Source organism: Acomys minous (genome assembly GCF_964271855.1).
Source record: "Acomys minous genome assembly, chromosome: 17".
Taxonomy (NCBI): domain Eukaryota; kingdom Metazoa; phylum Chordata; class Mammalia; order Rodentia; family Muridae; genus Acomys; species Acomys minous.
In genome coordinates, this window is record NC_140500.1 from 66850885 (window position 1) to 66872930 (window position 22046).

The window sequence follows — 22046 nt, forward strand, 5'->3', positions numbered from 1 at the left end:
GACTGATGTGGGTCGTATTCAAACACATGCCCAATGTTGTCTACAGGCTCACAGCTCATTTTTCCCTTTGTTCTTATAAAAGCCAGTGGCTGAGTTGAATGATATCTTTGTACCTTAATCTTCTCATTTCCAAAACAACAATCCATAAATCAAAGAAACTTTTTACTGTTGGTTTAGCTTTCATAAGCAAGATATTATTTAGAAACTCTTTATATATATAATATATATATATATATATATATATATATATATATATATATATTAGAACTAAATAGGTAGTAAGCAAAAACTTTATTAATGGAGATGTCATACTATTTATATAACTCCTATTCAAGATTTAAAACTTAATGAGAACAGTATAACATCCTCATTTTTTAAGATTCTCACTGTGCATCCTTGGTTGGCCTCCAGAACTCCCTATATAAATCAGGTTGGTTGTGAATTCTGCCTGCCTTAGCCTCCTGAGTGCTGAGATCAAACTTGGGAGACACAATGCCTGGTTAATCCTTAAAAATTTAATGCCCTTTAAAAGAGTCATTTAATGTCCTCAGAGACAACTTCAATTTTCCTCTATTCTTCCCTCCATCCTTAGTTCTCCATTCTCCCCTCCTTCCCTCCTTTTCTCCTCCCCTCCCTTTTCCTTCCATCTGTTTTTGGCTGCTTTTGTCTCTCCCTTCTTCCCTTCTTTCCTTTTATTTGCAGTTATTTTATGTGTTGCCAGATATTTAATTACACTGTGAACCCTGAGATTGTGTTATTTATGTCCTATTTTTACTAGTGGTATGGCTTAGCCCTAACACACACCTTTAATACAAGAGCTTTCTGCTTGAACAGGATTAAGCAATATTAATCTTAGGTCATGAGGCAGGGTAATCTGTCAGTTGACAGGGAGTAACATAGGAAAAAAAAACATAGAGTAAGAGAAAGTGAGGAGGACCAATAGGCACACAGGAAGTAGAAGGGAGAAACACAAAGTTTCAGGATTTTTTTTTTTACCATGTGAGGAAGAAGGTGTTTTTTGTTTCTTTGTGTTTCTTTTTCTTTTTGTTTTGCTTTTTTTTTCTGCCTGGGGCATCAGCAGAGGAAGAAGGTCATCAAGGTGCTTTCTCTGCCTCTCTGAGCTAGCAGGCTTTCACCTCAGCATCTAGCTCCTGTGTCTTTATTGGTAAAGAAGAATGTTTGTGATTTTCTCAAAATCATTTATTCAAGTTTATTTTTATATCATTTTTTATGTTCCATTTTTTCCATCATATTTTTCTTCTCCACAACCTCCTCTTCATGAGCAATTTGTTTCTGTTTGCTAAGGACCCTCTGAAGGTGGCTTAAAGATCCTGGGTGGCTATTGCATTATGAACTCACAGAGTAGCTTGAGTGATCTGTGCTGTTGGATATGCTCAGTGGCCAGAGAATACACACCTAACCACTGATGTCCCACAGGACTATGGAGTTTTAAGCCTATGAAGCAAACAATCTGCGCTATTTTGGAGACTACCACACTTCTGTTCAACTCCACTTTCTAGCCTATGTAGGTTTCTGATATGCTTCTTCCCGATAGCCTGGACATTTCTCTCATATACTTAATGTAAAAAGGAAGGCTTGAATCCTTACATTTACATGATACTATAGGTAAAATAGGTGGGGAGTCAATTTTTGCAGAATTTTGCTAGCCAGGTAGAAAAGAATCTTTTAGCAAGATGAACATTCAGTAAGTTTTCAGCAGTGAATCATGTGTGTTGAAAGATGATAAACATTAAAATTATACAATATAGATTCACTGCAATTCTAGCTTATTCATAAATTCACATTACTATTGTTCCTTGAGTCTAATAATGTACTATATTCTATGTGGGAGTTTATGAGTTCAGTTAGGTTAGTACCCAAAAGTCCTGTCCTAAGCATAATCAAATTCAAAGCTCTTTTGAAGATTTTAATCATGTACTACATTTATTAAAAGATAATCACCATCTATAAAAAACAAAATAATTCAATCAGAAAGAGAAAAACATTTAAAAAACCAGTCTGTTGACTGTTCTTGTTCTATTCTGTCACCGTGATAAAACATGCTCACAAAAGTAACTTAAGGGAGGAAATTATTCATTTGGTTTATCCCTCCAGGTCATAGCTTATTATGGAGGGAAGACAGAGAGCAGGCACTCAAGCAGAAAGTGAAGCTTCTTGTTGGCTGACTACCTTATCTATGTTTGGATATATTTTTAAAGAGCCCAGGGCCACCTGACTAGAAATGATGCCACCAGGGACACCAGTGGGTTGGACCATTCCATATCAGTTAACAAACTGTACAATCCCTACAACCATGTCCACACACCAATCTAATCTGGACAACTCCTCTTTCTGGGCTTTCCTCTTAAATGACTCTCAACTGCATCAAATAGACATAGGTGGCCAGGACAGGTGGAACTTAGACTACTGATTCTGTTAGTCTCAGCATGGAATGGCAAGCCAACATTTTATTATAATGTGCACATATACACATGTAATATTATTAAGTATATATTGAGTATATTGATAGCATCGTTACTTGGTAGAGGAATTTTACAAAACTACAACAGCATTAATATATCAAATATAAACTGTGAATTAGTAAACACACCCACACAGCTCTATACAAAATGGTTCTATATTTGTAGATTCAAGCAACAAATCTCAAAAGAATTAAAAATGAAAATTGTGTCTGTTCTGCACTTATTTTCTGACTAATGAAGTACAACAAGCTGTGCAGTAGTATTTACATTGATGCGTTATAAATACCAATGTAGGTTTAAGCTAGAAAAGGGAATATGAAAATAGTTTTTAAATAGTTATCTTGATTAGACAAGATAATCTTGATTTAGACAACTAAAAAAAAACTTTTTTAGTTTTTTATATCCTTGTAAATGTTACCAAGAGTAGATCAATAAAATAATTATACTTATTTAAATAAAATCTTGATATTAATATGTTCTGCCTTGACCTTAGACATTTTAATATTATTCACATCACCTGTTTCATTATTTAAATATACTTTGTAAGTTATTAAGACCTTCCATGACTTTCTTAGGCTTCCTAGTTTAGTCTTTATCTTTCATATTCTGAAAAAATCAGGTTCAGTTTAATTTTGGACAAATACCATACAGAAATATTCTTTTATTAAAATATTTTTAAATTAAAAAAAGAAAATGGTATGACAATTTAGGTAAATTTTTTGATCACATATGGATTTTGTTATGCACAGAGGCTATGTATATAATCTCACAGACAGCAAAGGATGACCATATACACATTGTGTTGCTATGTGCTTCTGTTGGCATTCCTGCTCAGATAGAAAGTTATCCTGGGACTTGGAAGCTCAGAAAACACACAGCTTCCTGGTGGGACAATGTCGGAATGGAAGGATGTCCTGAGACCAGAGTATCCAATGAACCGCACAGCTCTCACAGAAAGCGTCCTAGCAGAGGTGTTGCAGGATATCCTTGGCTAAGATTTGTTCAATGTAACATCTCTGCTTTGCTACTCTTCTTCTTTAGCTTTGCAGCTCCTAGGAGAGGGCTACACCAGACGAGCTGAGGAGCTCAGAAGCATCAGCCCTGCTCCACTTCCTCACTTCTTCCCAACTTCATTTCTTTGCCTCCCGGCTTTTCCCAATGAGAGAGTCACAGTGGGCAGCAAATCTCACAAAAGATTAATTGGGAGAAACAAATCCAAGCCTTGGAAGGACAAATCCATGGATGGCTACCTCTGTTCCAGGGAAAAGACAGCAGCTGAACAATAGGCTGGACTTATGTAGGATTTCTTAGGGGATGGAGCGTTCCAGGGCAGAACTTTCCAGAATGAGGGTTGTTGGGATTTCCTGATTTGCTTGGGGGCAAATCAGGGATTGGTGGGATTTCCTGTTCAGGGGTTGGTAGAATTTTCCTGTAGGGCAGTGTCTGGGTACTCTCTCACCTCTAGGCTGGAAATGATTGTTGCAGCCCTTAGAAAATAACCACGGAATTCAGGGGTATGGGCATGAACGATGGAGCTCCTTAGTCAGGCTGTGAAGGGGGCGGCATCGGAGGGGTGTGGGGAGGTGGGTGCTGACCACTTTCCTACCTTGGGGATTTGTGCAAAAGGAGTCCAGGGAAAAGTGTGAATAGCTAACATTTCCTCTATTCTCAATTAGTATCAGAAAATTACACAGGGCCCAATGGGGTTTGAAGTGAGAAGAACATATATGTTTCTATTTGTTTAGCTGCATAGCCTAAGTCATTTTCATAAACTCTCTGTGTTTGCACTGAGATTCTGGCTAGTTACCTTCATGGAAATATCATCTGATTGGGGCCTTGGAAAAAGGTAAAAAAAAAGAAGCTGATGGAGTAAGGTAAAACCATGTACCCACCACAGCAAATTGCATATAGAAACAATGTCATGGGATAAAATCTGCCCTATCTTCTGTCATCAGAATGGGAGGCCAGTTGAAATGTAATGATGAAGATGTGTGATTTTCTTGTGAGCACTAGAAGAAGACTGCAGCCTAATGAACAACTTGAGAGTCACAGGGCCATTCTGAGAACTATAGAAAATAGCTAAAACAGAAAGAGAGCTCCCACTTCTCCATGCACATGGGATTCTGAACACTCTTTCTAAATGACCGAGGCTGAAAGACAAATGAAAACTCTCTATTGGAACTTAAAATCATAAACATAGAACTGATTTAAAAGCTACATTATCTGTTTATATTTTGCCCACTGCAGTATTCAAATGTTGATCTTGAAAAATATAGAGCATTTTATTAAGGTACAGGATCATAATAGGAATAATATGTACAATATAGAAAAGAAAATTTGAGTCTTGTTAGATAATATACAATTCAAACACTTTGACATTGCTCCTCTTACCTGATTAAAATATAGGTTAATATAGGACATGGGTTACTTATATTGTATAATCCAACATTTTAACTTAGTAAGATTGCGTTTACCATTCCATCAGTTCTAATCAGTGAACTGATGATGTTTTCTGATGCTCTCCAAATGTTATTTGCCTCATATAACATGAGCACAATTATTAATAGAAGATTCAGCACTGTTAATAAGGAAACACATTCTCTCTGCCAATGATAACAGTTGACATTTACTGTTTATGGCCAGTGCATATTAACTTTCCTCAAAAAACTACTCTCATGTTGCATATGTTAATTATTATTTCAAATTTCCTGGTGACACTGACAAGAACATAAAAATTTGAAAAGAGAAAAAAAAGTTTCCAGACTTACAATGAATTCATATTCACCGTTTACTTCACAGTGCAGGTAGTTTCAGGAGCTCTCAGAGGATAGGTTAGGGTATAGGACACAACCCACAAAGTATAAAAATGTTGCTAATGTTTCTTTATACTAATAATATCCTGAGTAAGAGAAAAAAGGTAGAAGAAGAAAGGAAAACCATAAGCCTATATATTCATTGAAGATGTGCACTTAGGCACATAAATGTTGAATATTATAAAATGTCATTTGTACTTATAATTTAAGAGTTTTAATAACTCACATTTTTCAAGTCAAGGAATATATTTTAATTTTTTTCATTATCTTACATTTCTACATATGTATATAATATATATTTTTAATTTATTTCTTTATACTTTTATTAGATACAATTTCTCTCTCTTCCCACTCATCCTGCAATCCATTGTTATTTCATTTGTGGTTTTCAGATCTTGATTGCATTATTCATCTTATTTTTTGTTGTGGATACAAGAGATTTGCCTACACCAGTACTACCAGCTCAATCTTTGATCTATTTAGAAATGGAGAAATAGATGGAAATTCCTCCTACTGTTTGTACTATACATATCATTTCTCCATAAATTATAACCTTCATCTTACAAAACTTTTATAAGGTAAATAAGCAGGTAACCTTGAGCAGGACATTGCCTAAGGTCACATATATGTCATGAATCAAATGTGACAATGAGAAACTGAGGCTGGAAAACTTCTAATAGAAGGAATTTGAGAAAGCCATAATGTATTCAGTCATGTTACGCATATGGGAACCCTTGGTTTTTTTTCTGTCTTCTAAGATGCACCACAGTTTCTCCTTCTACCATTCTTATACTGATGGCACATCAACTTCCATGCATTAAACAAACAGAAAAATGGCTGTCGATCACAATAGTAACCATTTTAGAAACTCTTGGTTCAGATAATTTTTCTCATCTTTCATAATTTTCATCAGTGTGAACTGTAGGCATTCCTAGTCAAATAGTACTGTAGAGGCATCCCTTTCACCAGAAGAAAGAGAATGGCCTATTTTTAATTACTGAGTAATCTCATTTAAAAACATTAATGGATCACAAATTTTGATCTTTGGTTTATCATATTAATGGAGAAAGAGGCATGAAAGTATGTCTATCAACGTGAAGGACATGAAGGTAATATATATTGTGTGTGGGAAAATAAACAATTAATAGAGCAATATTTAGATAGAGTATAGAAATTAGAGATACCTAACAAGTTTAAATAACTATTATTAATAATTTTAAGCACCCTAGTTGAAAATCCTGGAGAGAGATAGATATATATTCCCATTGAGGAATTCAATAGCAAGATGGAATCTCTAAACAAAGTAAAGGAAAATAAATACTAACTCCAGAAGAAAAGTAGTACGTTATTGTGCATATTTATTGCCTTTCACCAGTAATCTTAAGAGAGCTAAAGAAAGAAATCAATGAATTTGAAATTATATCAGTAGAAATTACTTAAAATTGAAACTTAAAGAAAGAAAGGATTGAGAGAAGTTAAAATATCAAGACACCCAAGAGCTGTAAGACAAGATAAAACTACTTTTATGCTTTTGGAACCCACTAAGAAAGAAAGAAAAAAAGGAGATAAAATTAATGTCAGGTACGTAGCTAAGTAGTTAAGGATTATTAGCCTTGGAGGACATTGAAGATAGACCATATCCTTATGGGTGGCTTTGGACCCCACTTTTCATTTCCTGGTAATTTAGAAAATAAAACATCACAACTGCCTCTCTCCCTTTTAGGTCTGCTATCAAAAGAATTTTGTATACCTCTGGCCCTGTGTACATAATATTTTCATTTATTTCAAAAATTAGCATATTACATACTATTGCTTCCTGCCTTATAAGTTATTCCAGCTGGACTTGCCAATTACCTGGGCAGGAGTTCACAAGGTCAGGACAACTGATTCACTTGAAAACAGATATAGGAGGAATAATTGTTTGCTCAATGAGTTTATCTATTGATTTCTTCCGTCTCCTAGTTGGCAGTTTCAAAGATTTCAATTGTTTACTCTGCTATCCCCCCCAACCTAATTGTCCTTTAATTTTTTCCCAAGTCTATTTTTAAATTCTTTTATTGATCAGTCTAACAACAAGAACAGAACCTCAATATCATACTCCCCACCTAAAAAAAAATTTGCGTCAATGATAGTTGTATCTTAAGAACTAAAGAGAGACACCAACATACAAATATTAGAAAATTTGAGAACAATTGGCTCCCTAAATGAATCTGTTCTTTAAAAATAAAAAACCTTTTGCATTGGTTATTTAACATTGGAATAAGTAAAGAATCCGAGATAAAAAGCCTAAGCATTCAAGACAAATATTAAAAGTAAGGAGAATAGTGAATGTATCCTATAAAAAGGGTGAATCACAAACAAATTCTGTATTTGAAACACTCAAAATATGACATTTTATATATTCTTCACAATACGACTTTCTAAAATCTATATAAAGTTACTAAAAATGTACTCTTAGTTTCCAAGACTAAGGTGAAGGTGGATGTTGGTTACCAAGAAACACTAAGACATTTTTGTGTATGCCAAAATTTAACTGCAGTGATTGTTTTGTGGCGACATGCACTTGTCAAAATGGATGGAGTTGTACATTCAAAAAGAAGAACCAGAAGAGTACTATGCCAGTTATCCTTTGTAAAATCAGTAACAGTTTGCAGAGAAGGTCTCAAGAAAAATAGGGCCAATGGAAGTGTAGAATTTAAATTTAGTTTTAAACTCTATGATTGTTAGAAAAGCATAATTTTTAAAAGCTAAAAACACTATGTGTGTCTTGCATCCTGAATGTTTAGAGATAATATCTCCTTTCTGCATGTAACTTGACTATGGGCATGGTAATCCTAACTAAGAAAATTTAACTAAGGATAATAAGACCTCAACTTCGTTCTTTCACAATAAGGGGGACAATGGGGGAGAGAATAAATAAAAGTATTAAGATACAATTACAATACCAGTGGTATTTGAAGGTAGAGTTTCATATAAAAATTCTTGACTTTATTGTACCAATAAGCAGTTAGATTTAAAAGCTAATGCTGAGGCCTTTAACTCAGACCCAGCAAGATAGATCACTTCTTTGCTTTCTTTCCTGTCCTCTGCTTTCCAGTTCTGCTGTCCTCTGTGTTCTGGTTCTGGTGCATTTGCAATGTGGATGACCAAGTTTCTAGAAAATGTCTAAATAAGACACTCATGCATCCAACACACTTCCATCTGCTCCAGAGAACGGCAACTTTCTGTGATTAATATTTTTTTTTCAGGGCTGGAGAGATGGCTCAGTGCTTAAGAGTGCCACCTGCTCTTCCAAAGTCCCAGCAACCACATGGTGGTTCACATAAAGTGATCTGATGCCCTCTTCTGGCCTACAGGTATATATGCAGGCAGAACACTGTATACATAATAATAAATAAATAAATCTTTTAAAAAAGAGATTTTTTCAGTGTCCCCAGTGAAAGGTTTTGGGCAGAAAGAGTCAACATATAGTGAAGCTTCCAGAGAGCCAAAAACCTCCCCAGTTAGGAAACAGAGACCAGGGTTGGGCATGAAGAAGATGGCTACAAAGGAATATGGAGTCCTAATGAATAACTCATTAGAAGAGCCCCTATCCTCACAGGTTTCAGTGCCATTACGAAAGGTTGGGTTTGAATTTAAAGGGGACACTAAGTTAGATAACTCTTTGAGGAGAAGAGTTTTATTAGATGTATCATTGACACCATAGACAGAGAGACAGTAGCATAGCAGGAGATATCATGCCGACATGAAAGAATCTATACCACATGAGGGGCCATGCTCCCTCTATAGGATCTATGCCACATGAGGGGCCATGCTTCCTCTATAGGATCTATGCCACATGAGGGGCCATGCTCCTTCTATAGGATCTATGCCACATGACTGATGAGTTGCCTATAGTCGGTATCTGGTCTGCAGTCAGGTTTTCTCTCAAATAGCTTGGAGGGTGGGGAAGGTGAGAATGCAGAAAAACAAGTGTTTTATTTCTAGAAATGAAATCTCTTTAGTTATGAGAATTGTGACTTGAGCCAAAATGGAGAAGCTTTACACAATGGCATCACCCTGGCTAAAATCCAGTTGTTTTCTTTTTTTATTTAATTAATTTATTCAGATTACATCTCAATTGTTATCCCATTGCTTGTATCCTCCTGTTCCTCCCTCCCTCCCTTCTCCTGTACTGTCTTTTGTTATTGTCAGTGTGTAATAATTATCTACAGGGATCCATTCTGAATATCCACTAAGACTTAAATATCAGCATGCCTGCTAGCTCCTTCTTATCAGACTTATGCCTATTATTACATGGCAACATCACTTTAAACTGCACCATGTACATTGTGACTGAGAATAAGATTATAAAATGTGTCTAATTGGATAATAATGTATCAGAAACATCTTGAAAGTTTACTTGAGTAAAAATACTATCTGGTTTTCTGATGTTCTTTGTCTCTGGCCCCTTGTCTTGAATACCCATATAAGATTCATTTTTGTGTGTGTCTGTTTCTGAGGTTATATCCTTATCTCTGCAACTTTGATGCACTTCTCTGGACCACAGTTCAACAGTGACCACAGTTCAACACTGTGGACTGTGCAACCTGGGGATTTTTTTTTCTTCTTCAAAGCCACACTGTTCTAGACATGCACCTGTGTTCTGAGAGCACTTTTTGAAGTTTCCAGGTCTATGTTCTCAGGAAAAATATTTGCACCATGAACAAATTGGTAAAAGTGGAAATGGAAACATCTTCTATTAAGAAGGGAAGACATGCCTGAGAATGATGTGACCTAGTAACTGCAGAATGGCAGTCCAAAAGCATTAGGCGATAAGGCTCATGATACTTTTTAAAGCAGGTACATAGCACGTATATCAGGCTTTAACTGTGCATGCTGATTGCATGTAGAATGAACAGGATACTTCCTACTACAGTCTATTTGCTGCCAATTTGTTTTTGTCATGTGTTATCTTGCTATCATTGTCCCAATCTCTGGCTTCCTGCCACATCTGACATCTACTCAGTTGCAATCTAGAGTTCTTGATGTTTGATAACCCCACACAAAATGGATTTCATAAACATTAGAGTGAAGCAAAGTTAGTAAATTTCTTGGTTAAGAGAAAGGCAGACACACTTGCGGTGACTCTCATGTTGGTTTAAGGACAAGAACACACTAAATGCTACAGAAACAGCCACATGGGTGATTGTAAAGGTTTTGAAGTTACATGATTTAAGAGAAGTAATCTATAAAACTAAAGTTAAGACGTGAGAGAAAATGTGTGGTGGGTTTGTTCATTTCTTTATGTAAATATTTATATAAGTGATGTGATAAGGTAGTTTATGGAATATTGATCAGTCTTATGTTGAATACATGGACAAAAATAGAAGAATTAGTTATTTTTCTATAAATCCATCAAAGAAAGAGAAACCCTATCCCTCCAAAAACATGTACTTCAATATACACTGATCTTTCCTGGTGCATCAGTATTTTGGCTCCTGAATACCTCAGATATGTGTTACAGGGTACTTGATTCCAATGTGATCCCTGAGACACTCAGGAATTTAAGTTTTATTCCTTCTCAAGTTTCTGAGGGGCAATAAAGACAAGATAGTATAGTTTTACAACCAAATTTAGTTGGTTAGGGGATAAGATCCTTTTAGATCAAGATAAAGAAGTTAAGCTATTAGATTTGAGATAGGATAGATATTGAATCTCATTCAGAAATTTAGACCCAACAAGACAGGAAAGACACTTACCTTAAACTGAAGGAATGCAGATAGCCAATTCACTATGAATGTAACATGTATAGAACTCATTATTCTCATGATTGTCACATGGTTCTCTCTCCTGTATGTAGCTTGTTTTAAACACGTGTAATAAAATAAAAGTATTATATATATAAAAAAAAAGAACTGTGAAAATCTGTTGTTGATCCCATTGTGATCCCTGAGATTGAACTGACAATCCCTGGGTTTTGTGGTTGAGTCCTAACTCACCTTTAATCCCACAAACATTCTGTTTATTGTAAAAGGGTGATTAAGGTATACTTCAGCCAGCCCTACACACACCTTTAATCCCAGAACTATCTGTACACAGGATTCAATGAAGTTAATCTGAGGTCAAGAGGTAGAGAAAGAAACCAGCTGACAGAGATTAAAGAGTGGGACCAACTTTGAACTGAAGACTATTTAAGACAGCATGTAGAAGTAGAAGGGGTCTTTGGAGTTTTTAGCACTTGGGCTTTACTCTTGAGATTTTAGTTTTAGCTCTTTGGCTCTCTAGCTCTCTAGCTCTTGAGCTTTTCAGCAACTTGGTCTTTGAGTTTTTGGGCCTTGACCTAGCAAAACTTTGACCTTGGCTTTTTTTTTTTTTAACCTTTTCCTCCTGGGCTGTCAGCTGAGCTGGTGAGCTTTTTGGGCCTTCTCCACTGGGACGTGAACTGAAGAGCTAGTTCAGATGGGTGCTTTCTCTGCCTCTCTGAGCTATCAGGTTTTTTACCACAACATCTGGATCCTGAGTCTTTATTAGTAAAATAGAGTAATCTAGGAATTTCAATTAAAACAACAGATATGGTCATCTCTAAAATCTCTTAGTAATCAATCCTTTGTGCTTTCAGGATCAGGTTCAGAAGTGCCTGCAGGGGCCTCTCAAAGGAGAAGACAGCTAGGAGTCAGGATGCTAGCTAGCAGCCTAGGTCACCACAATTTCCAAATTAGGCATCCTTCTGTGGGAGAAATGGTAAGAAAATAGTTCATAGCTGTTAGTGATAAATGTTTGCTTTATATAAAATAAATAATTTGAAAGAATTATTTACAAATAGAGAAGTGTTTGTGTTTGTGAAAGAAAACCTTACTTGGTGTATTTAATGGGTAGCCAGCACCCGGAGCTATTATTCATTGTGATGCAAGACAAAGGGACAGGAAGTTAATGAAGTTATTTTCTGAGGCAATTCTTAGAATGTATTGACTAATGAAAATTTTCTGCCTGCTAGAAGGGTGGGGGATGATTGTATATTCCAAGTAGAAAAGTCATCTTAACTGAAAATGTGAGAATTTGTCTTAAAATATCTACAGCAGCATGTGAGGCAGCATTTTGGAACAAAATTCACCATTAGACCAAGAAAACACATTACATAAATGCTTCTTAATAGTCAGTGTTTTGTGATCACTGATGGATTATCTCATTATCACTAGTGGAGAGCAAATGATGATTAAGTAACTCTCAGCCAGGCACATTTCCTGAGATGATGCCAAATAAATGTATGATAGGGTCACAAATGTAAAGACCCTACTAACATTCTCTGTCTGTTTGTATGTGATTAACTGACAACAATTCAATCTTTATTGCATGGCTTCCTCTGCAGGGAAGTGGATACCTACATCTCAGATTAATGTAGAAGAAGAAACTGAATCCTATAGGTAAATGTGTGTCTCTGCCCATAGTCATCAGAACATGATGTAAGTGTAGTAATTTAGAACAGTGCCTTAATGGGCTGGAGAGATGTTCTAGATGTTAAGAGTACTTGCTGCTACTATAGCGGTTTGACTACAAGCACCCATGTTAGGCAGTTCACAACCTTCTGTGCCTCCTGCTTTGGGGGACATGGTGCCCTCTTGTGGCCTTCACTTGCACACATACCTACAGATAAATAGCAATAATAACCTCTTATCTTTAGTGGGGGGGGGATGTCAGTACAGAAGGGAAGAGAGTGAGTAGGGCAAAATAACACTAAGGATGTCCATAAAAGCCATAATAATACATTATCATGAAATTATATAGATATATATGTGTATATATACATATATATATCAGTCTATATGTATAAAAACATAATTTAAATGAAGTTATTCCACTTGTTCTAGGTTCCTCCCCAAAGTGATAGGGGATAATAATAAAAATACCACTGGATAATAAAGAAACACCAGGAATGAGAAACCTCCTTTTGAGTTGTTAGGGGACTGAGAAAACAGACATATGCACCTGCGTGCACGCTTTCTCTCTCTCTCTCTCTCTCTCTCTCTCTCTCTCTCTCTCTCTCTCTCTCTCTCTCTCTCTCTCTCTCACACACACACACACACACACACACTATGTTCTACATATGTTGTATAGGAATGTGCATGTAAATGTGTGCTCACACATCACTGAACATATGCATGGTCATTCTCTCCTTCCCTGAGGACTTGCTGTGTAATCATCATTTCTTAGTTCTGTTTGAGTCTTTTTTTGCACATTTTAATGAATTGTGTGCAAAAGGTCACATTTAATTGCTGCTCTATTATATCCTTGTGTGGGCTTAGCTTTTTCAAAAACATACTTTATTTACGGTTCCTAAAATTTCCTATCTCCCTTCTAATCCACTGACCAGAGGTAGTGGAGAAAGAAGTTTAGTAGGAAAAGGGTGTTGTGGACATTTTTAAAGGTACTTCCTTGGCGTGATTCCATTCTTTGTTTTTAGGAGTTCAGCAGTCCAGTCAAATAGCAAACACCAAACAGCAACATGAATCAGTGGCAACAGCACAATCCAGCAGAAACAGCAAAACTCTGTGATATAGTCCCAAGTCAGTGGAAGCAGCAAGACTCGGCTGTAGTGCCAAGAGAAGTTCTTTGGAGCCTTTCTCTCTGTGAAGTGAACTGTAGAAAAACAAAGACCAGCTAAGCAATGTGAGCTATTGCAAAGCATGGCAATACTAAAGCATTGTGTCACTGTATGTGCGATTTTATTTATCCTTTCTTAGAGTCCACACAAGGATGTTTTGTCAGCTGGAAAAAACAATGTCCCTTGCATGAGACTGCTTCCAGCAAAACATCATGTGCCCTCTCACATGTCTATCTTCAGCTAATAAATCAACTAACCAAGATTGTAGGCCTTCTCATGAGTTTGATTTCAACTGAGGATGAACTAAAAACATTTCCACATCCCACATTTCAGAGTAAAACAGACAAACAAATAAATAAGCAAAAAACACATAAAAGAAACCAAACCAAAACTCTCACTACATCCTTGAAAGAAAAAGTCTTTTAAATACATAACTCATCTAAAGTTATGCTAAAACTTTGTGTCATTGGAGCAAAATTTCTAAGATAATATTTAAAGTTTTACTTTTTATATTATATATAAGTATGTATGTATGTATGTATGTCCATATGTTTATACATTGATGGTACTTGTAGAGGCTGTTAGAAGCCATCAGATCCATTTGAACTGGAGTTACAGGCAGTTGTGAGCCACCATGAGGGTATCAGGAATAATCTCAATGCTTTACAGGGAAGCCCATGATCTTGAATGCTGAGCCATTTCTCCAACACCTTAAATAATTTTATATGTAGAAAGTAATCCTGAAATTCATATGAAAATAGGGCAATAGGACATGTTGTTTAATATGAACATGGCAAGATATAATTCAGAAATGAAGAAATACTTTTTGATCTCATATCAATGAGCCAAACTGTCTTCATTCGTATGTCCCTTTACCTTTTATAAACAGTGTCCCACTGGTGTGATATACATTCTGACCTTTCCCTTTTTATCAACTAAGACTGACAATTTTGATTGCTAATACCAAATTAGAACTAGTTCTACTTAAGGGCTGTCATGAGGAGACAAAAACTCTGAGCTTTTTTAGCATACAGAATTTTTTTTTATTTTTTGGTTTTTCGAGACAGGGTTTCTCTGTGTAGCCTTGGCTGTCCTGGACTCACTTTGTAGACCAGGCTGGCCTTGAACTCACAGCGATCCACCTGCCTCTGCCTCCTGAGTGCTGAGATTAAAGGCATGCGCCACCACGCCCGGCTAGCATACAGAATTTTAAATATTAAGAATTGTTAGTGGGATGGGGTGTTGTTAATTAGGTTACTCAAAAAGCCATAGAGTTTTTATCAAGACACCAAGAATCAATATCCGGAGGAAACAGCAAGAATCCATTAAAATTAGATGCTTAAATGGAGTTGAAAGTCTGGCTGATGAGCAAGGTTGCATCTCAGTTGATGCCTGGGCCTTTGATCTTAGAGGAAAGGCCTTACCAGATTTCCGAAGAGGATACAGCATGGCTGGGATTTCTGGGAACAAATCTGTCCTGGCTTGCTGGTTTCCAGATATCTGTTCTGTCACAGTTGGGAAAGGCACAAGGTGAATGAAGGTTCTGCTGAGATGGAGAAGCTGTGCAAGCTGCCACTGACAGAGATAAAGAACACAGCAGCTAGGTACAGTCTTTTGCATCCAGCCTTGGGCTTCCTCTATCGCCACCTGCTGGTAGAACCTCACAGGCCACCAGCTGTTAAAGCAGAGGAGTTAGAGAGCTTTTGGTGAGTAATTAAATTCCAAAGGTCATTTCTTATAATGAACTTACCAGGATCAGAATCAGTTCAAGAACTTGGCTACAGTTCAGCTTACCACAATCTGAAACACATATATCAGGATGTGCAAAACATGTGGCTTTAACTTAGGCATTGATTTAAATATGTGTGTTAACACCAAGTTTGTACATTTTTTTCATTTTCCAAAATAAGGTATTATTCACAGCTCTAAATAAAAGTCAAGGGGAACTCAGGAAGCAGCCATTCACTTCTACAAAAGATTCTAGTTTGTACAGCTTTTGTAAGTTTCCCACACTAAAACTCCACATGTTAACCATGTACCAATGTATACGTGTGCAGGGAAATACCTGGAGGGATTATGCTAGGGTAACACAAAGAAAGAAATCCTGTTACAGTAGTCACGGTTCATTTCAAAGGAATTACTCATAGTGGATTTGTTGTGTGCATGGCATTCCATGGAGAATGAGCTCACGTCATTCTTCAGAGCAACAAGCCACAGAGAGACTAGAAAAGAAGTGTCCATTCAGGCTCCCAACAAATGGCATGTTCACCCAGAAGCAAAAAGACTTAAATGGTATATACTCACTTATATCCAGACACTAGTCCAAGGAGTACATCCCCATGAAAAACTTTACCTACCAGGAAAGTGGGTCAGAGGGGAGGACATCCTATTGAGACTTTAGGTGTGAGAAGCCTGGGAGAATGAGAAAATAGAAGGATCCAGAAGGTCCTGGAAAACTACAGGCGGGTCTGGGCCCTGGGGTCCTCCTCAAACTATGGCACCAGCCAAGGAAAATATAGGCAGTAAACTTCGAATCCCTACCCACACTAGCCGATGGACAGGACATTCTCCACCGTTAAGTGGAGAAGGAGATCTGACTTTCACACAAACTCTGGTGGCCCATATTTGAACATGTCCCTTGGATGGGGAGGCCTGGTGGCACTCAGAGGAAGGATAATAGGTCAGCAAGAAGAGACTCGATACCCTATGAGCATATACAGGGGGAGGAGGTCCCCCTCAGTCACAGACATAGGGGAGGGGAGTAGGGGGGAAGCGGGAGGGAGGGAGGAATGGGAGGATACAATGGATGGGCTAACAACTGAGATGTAATATGAATAAATTAATAATAAAAAAATAAATTTAAAAAAACCAAATTGAATGTTTATTTTTTATGCTATATGGTAAACTGGGGAAATATCCTGTGTTTTTCTGGCACCTCACACTATTGTCAAACCCTTGAAATACCTATTTCCCCTTTTCCTGTTTCTGAAACCTCAAAACAACAACAACAACAATACACACACACACACCATCAGACTTAGGATAGATTTTGTTAATTGGTATGTGAACGAATGAATGGGAGAATGAATGGATTAATGCATGCATAAAGAAATAAATAGTTATGTCTATGTCCTGAGCAATAAACATGAACTTATCAACTGCTTTTTTCACTTACAAGCTGAGAAATAGTGAGAGAGTTAACTTTATCTGTTAAATTGGGTGGGTTACATAATAGCCATACATTTGATCAAACAATCTTTTGAGATCTTATATAGGGTCACTTTTGGCTGAAGTTACTCTTTAACTTGTGTCCTAGTTAATGTTCTACTGCTGTGAAGAGGCAATATAACCAAGGCACTTTATAAAAAGAAGCATTTAGTTAGGGATTTGCTTACAGTTTCAGAGGGTGAATGCGTAGTCATCATGGTGGGAAGCATGGCAGCATATAGGCAAGCATAATTCTGGAGCAGTAGCTAAGAGCATATATCTGGTCCCAAAGCAGAGAGAACACATGAGAATGGACCTGGCATGGTTTTTGGAAACCTCAAAGCGTATCCTCAGTAGCAAATTAGCAGCAGCAAGGCCACAGGTCTTAATCCTTCCTAAAAATTCTGGCAACAGATGGAACCAAACCTTCAAATACATGAGCCTATGGAGGCCATTCTCATGGAAACATCACAACCTGATAGACTTGAAAAAAAAAAAACATATTGTCTTCTCAATGTATGTGGTCTGAGAATCACTGGGGAAGGTCTTCAGACAAGAAAATATTTTATCTTACTTTGTGTAGCAATTAATTTTTATGCCTGCCTTCAGTCTTGAATGCTGATATCTATCTGAGTTTAACTCAAATAGGAATAGATCTTTCTCTGGTTTTTATCTTCTGAATATTGGACTTGAACCAGAACCAAAGGGTTCACCGTCTTCAGTATCCAGAGGCTGTAGAGAGTCATTCTGCACACCATAAAATTTTCAACCTGCGCATTTATATGGACCATTTATTCATTAAAAACTATCTACATCCAAAGATATACCCTTCTATCCAGCTATCATCTATGTATCTTCTATCAGGTTATCTGTCTTTTATTATCTATCTTTCTATTATCCATCTATCATCTATCTAGCTATCATCTACTATGTACCATCTGTCTATTATTCACCTATCAACTATCATCTATCTATTTATCTATCTATCTATCTATCTATCTATCTATCTATCTATCTATCTATCATCTACCTATCCACCTATGTATATATGAATCTATCAATCATCTATCTATTCTTTTCTATTAATCATGTCTTTATATTATCTATCTTCTGATTATTGTTTACTTATTACCTATCATCTCACTATCATTTGATTTTCTAGCTGTCTGCTTAATTCATACTGGTTCTGCTATTTATAGAGAATTTTTCTTTACACAGCTAGAGCTTATTGCTGGACTTCACTTGGGGCACAAGTTACGATTCTCAAGGTCAATAACATTTCCAATTGTTTTCTAGTATTACTCTATAAGGGAAATGTATTATTAGAGAGTAAAGATTTTTTCTCCTTGAAATTTTCCTTTTTCACTGAATATCCAAGGTTATCTTTTTCTTACACTATATTCTAATAGTTTGACCCCATCCCTACCCTATAGCCAAGTTATCTTTGATATTGGTCTGTGTGTTTCACTTTTTCAATTCTGTAAACTCTAAGCACTGGTGCCACTGTATCCACCTATGTTTCATTTCATTTATTATTTTCTTTACATGCTGAAAACAAATCTGGCAGACTTAACAGGTTTCCTAGAGTGTGTTACACAGATTGTTAAATTTGTTATTTAAGGAAAAAAAAGTTGTGTAGCCAGATAACTTGAAATAAGACTAAATAAAATAGAAATGCATTCATTTTCCTTCTCTCAGACCTTCTCAAAGCATTTGGCATGTGAATGTGTTCAAGGAAGCAACAGTTGGTTTGCCCAACTGGTATCACATTTTACTTTATTCTGGGATGCTCTTTATTTCAGAGTAGCCTAAAGGACAAAAGGGCAAGAGAAAAATAAATTTTCATATGTGAAAAATCGAAACTATAGCCAGAAATAAAAATATTAATAATTTTCACATTTTAAGGCATGTGTGCACATGCATGTGTGTGTGTATGTGTGTGTGTGTGTGTGTGTGTGTGTGTGTGTGTGTGTAGGCATGCAATTAGAGGCAGATATTAGCTCTTTTTAGAACATTGGGCTAAGTATTGACAATTCTTCATTCGAGGCATGGAGCAAAACTCACTTGTGAATATATGACAGATTTTTGAAGATTTTAATTAATTTCTGCCATCAGAAAAAAGTAGGTAAAACTCTTGCATTTAGGTAAAACTCTAAAATATTGAACAAAATTATTCATTAAATAATTATCAGAAAAAGAATTCATTTCATGTAGTTTTTAGCCAGATGGGTTTATAAAACTTAGTCACAGCATAAAAATCGCACAAAGTCCATGTTCTGTCACATGTTAAGGCTCTTGACATTACTAGTAAGGTACAATGAATAGCCAGGTTCCAATGTTATAAGTTGTGTGTTGCTCCATCTACACTATAGAGCAGAAGGCAAAGAAGAGCTTGTCTATAAAAATCTATGTACATTTTTAATCATGATGCATTGCCTAGTTACATTTCTGTGTAGTCATTTGCAACTGGTTAAGTGTCTATTTTCCTCAGGTCCAACATGACTACATTTGGGAATTTATAAATGCTATTGTTTTTTAAAACTCATAAATGATAGTTTGTGAAATTTTATTAAAGACCTCATAGATATGGTAATTAAAAGACTAAACATTTAAAGGCGAGTTGGGCACAGCCACAACCCACATTAGCTTCCATCCCAAGAAGGCCTATGGGATACCCAAGTATCTTTGGGTTTGGATTTCTCTCTGGCCCCTACTTATAGGCCTGACACCTCAGAGGCACAGAGAGCAAAACAGCAAAGATGAGTTGCACACAGGGCACAATGAACATTGTCCACCATACCACAGAGTCATGAGGGAAAATGGCGAAGCTTTTGCTTGGAGCTCTCTCAGCTTGCTCCTCTCCTGCTTGACCCAACTGGTACGCAGACAAGGAGCACAGCAGAAGTGATCTGCGTGCAGGTTCCCACACTCATTCTCTACCATTTTGAAGAGACCTCTGAGGCGCCTTAGCAAACAGCCTTTGCTTGGAGCTCTCTTTACCTGTTTCCAAACTGCCTGACCCATGTAGGGTATGGAAAACAACCCCATAAGAGTAATATGCAGGCCTGCGAGCAATGCAGACAAGATGGTTAGAGGCAGTACAACAGCAGAAGTAATAAAATTCAGAGCCATATCCACTGCTGGAAACCATTGGTCCTACTATAGCAAGGCTTGGAGATACTAACACCCATTAAGTACAAGAAGATTTTAAATCTGAGGTGATGAAAATGATAGAAGCCTTGAAGGAAGAAAATAAATCTCACAGAGAAATACAGGAAAACGCATCCAAACAGATGAAGGAATTGAATAAATCCTATAAAGAATTGCAGGAAAACACAATCAAATGGGAGAAATGAATAAAACTATTCAAGACCTAAAAAGGGAATTAGAAAAAACAAAGAAAACACAATTTGAAGCAATCATGGAGTTAGAAAACTTAAAAAAGAGAATAGGAACTGTTGAGGCAAGCAACATCAACAGAATACAAGAGATAAAGGAATCTTAAGTGTAGGAGATTCAGTTGAAGGTATCAATAAGTTAGTCAAATAAAACGTGAAACTAAAACCTCCTCAAACCAAATATACAAGAAATCTGTGACACAGTGAAAAGACCAAAAGAGAATAATAGGAATAGAAGAAGAAAAAGACTCCAAGATCCACAACCCAGAAAAAAAAAAAACTTTAACAAAATTGTAGAAGAAAACTTCCCCAATCTAAACAAAGAAATGCCAATAAACATAAAAGAAGCATACAGAAATTTAAATAGATTGGATCAGAACATAAAATCCACCTGCCATGTAATAATCAAAAGACTAAATGTACAGAACAAAGAAAGAATATTAAAAGCTGAAAAAGGAAAAAAATCAAGTCACATAAAAAGGCAAACCTGTCAGAATTACACCTGACTTCTTAAATGAGACTATGAAAGTCAGAAGGGCCTGGGCAGATATAATGCAGATGCTAAAAGATAACAGATACCAATCTAGACTGCTATATCCAGCAAAACTTTCAATCACCATAGATGGAGAAAACAAGATATCCCATGACAAAACCAAGTTTCAGCAGTACTGAGCCAGAAATCCAGCCCTACAGAAGATATAAAAGGAAAACTCCAACCCAAGGAGGCTAACTACAACCAGGAATACACAGGAAATAAATAATCCCATATCCATGAAACCAAAAGAAAGTAAACTCACACACACACACACACACACAAACAAACAAACAAACAAATGTACACTCTACTAGCACCAATATATATATAAAAAAAGGAATGACCAGGTAGGCTTCATCCCAGGCATGAAAGGGTGGTTCAATATATGGAAATCCATCAGTGTAATCCATCATACGAATAAACTGAAAAAAAAAACACTAAATGACCATCTCAGATATTGAAAAAACATTCAACAAAATCCAACATCCATTCATGTTAAGTGTTTTGGAGAGATCAGGGATACAAAGCGTAAACCTAAACTAGTAAGGACAATATACAGCAACCCTAGAGTCATCATCAAACTAAACTGAGAGAAACTTAAATCAATTACACTGAAATCAGGGGCACAACATGGCTTTCCACTCTCACTCTCTTCATCCCTGATCTCAAACTGTAGTATAGAGCACTAGTAATAAACACTGAATAGTACTGACATAGAAGCAGACAGTGGATCAATGGAATCAAATCAAAGACCCAGAAACAAGGACACATATGTATGGATACTTGAGTTATGACAAAGAAGCCAAAACTATGCAATGGAAAAAAGATGGCATTTTCAACAATTGGTACAGGTCTAAATGGATATCTATGTGTTAAAAAAAAAAAAGCAAATAGACCCTTATTTATCACCCTGCAGACATTCGAAGGGTCTGAAGAATTCTGTGCTGAATCCATGTGGCCCTTGGCATTTTTAAAAATTGGTTGGACGACTTTTTTGATGACTGCTCCTATTTCCTTCAAAGATATAGG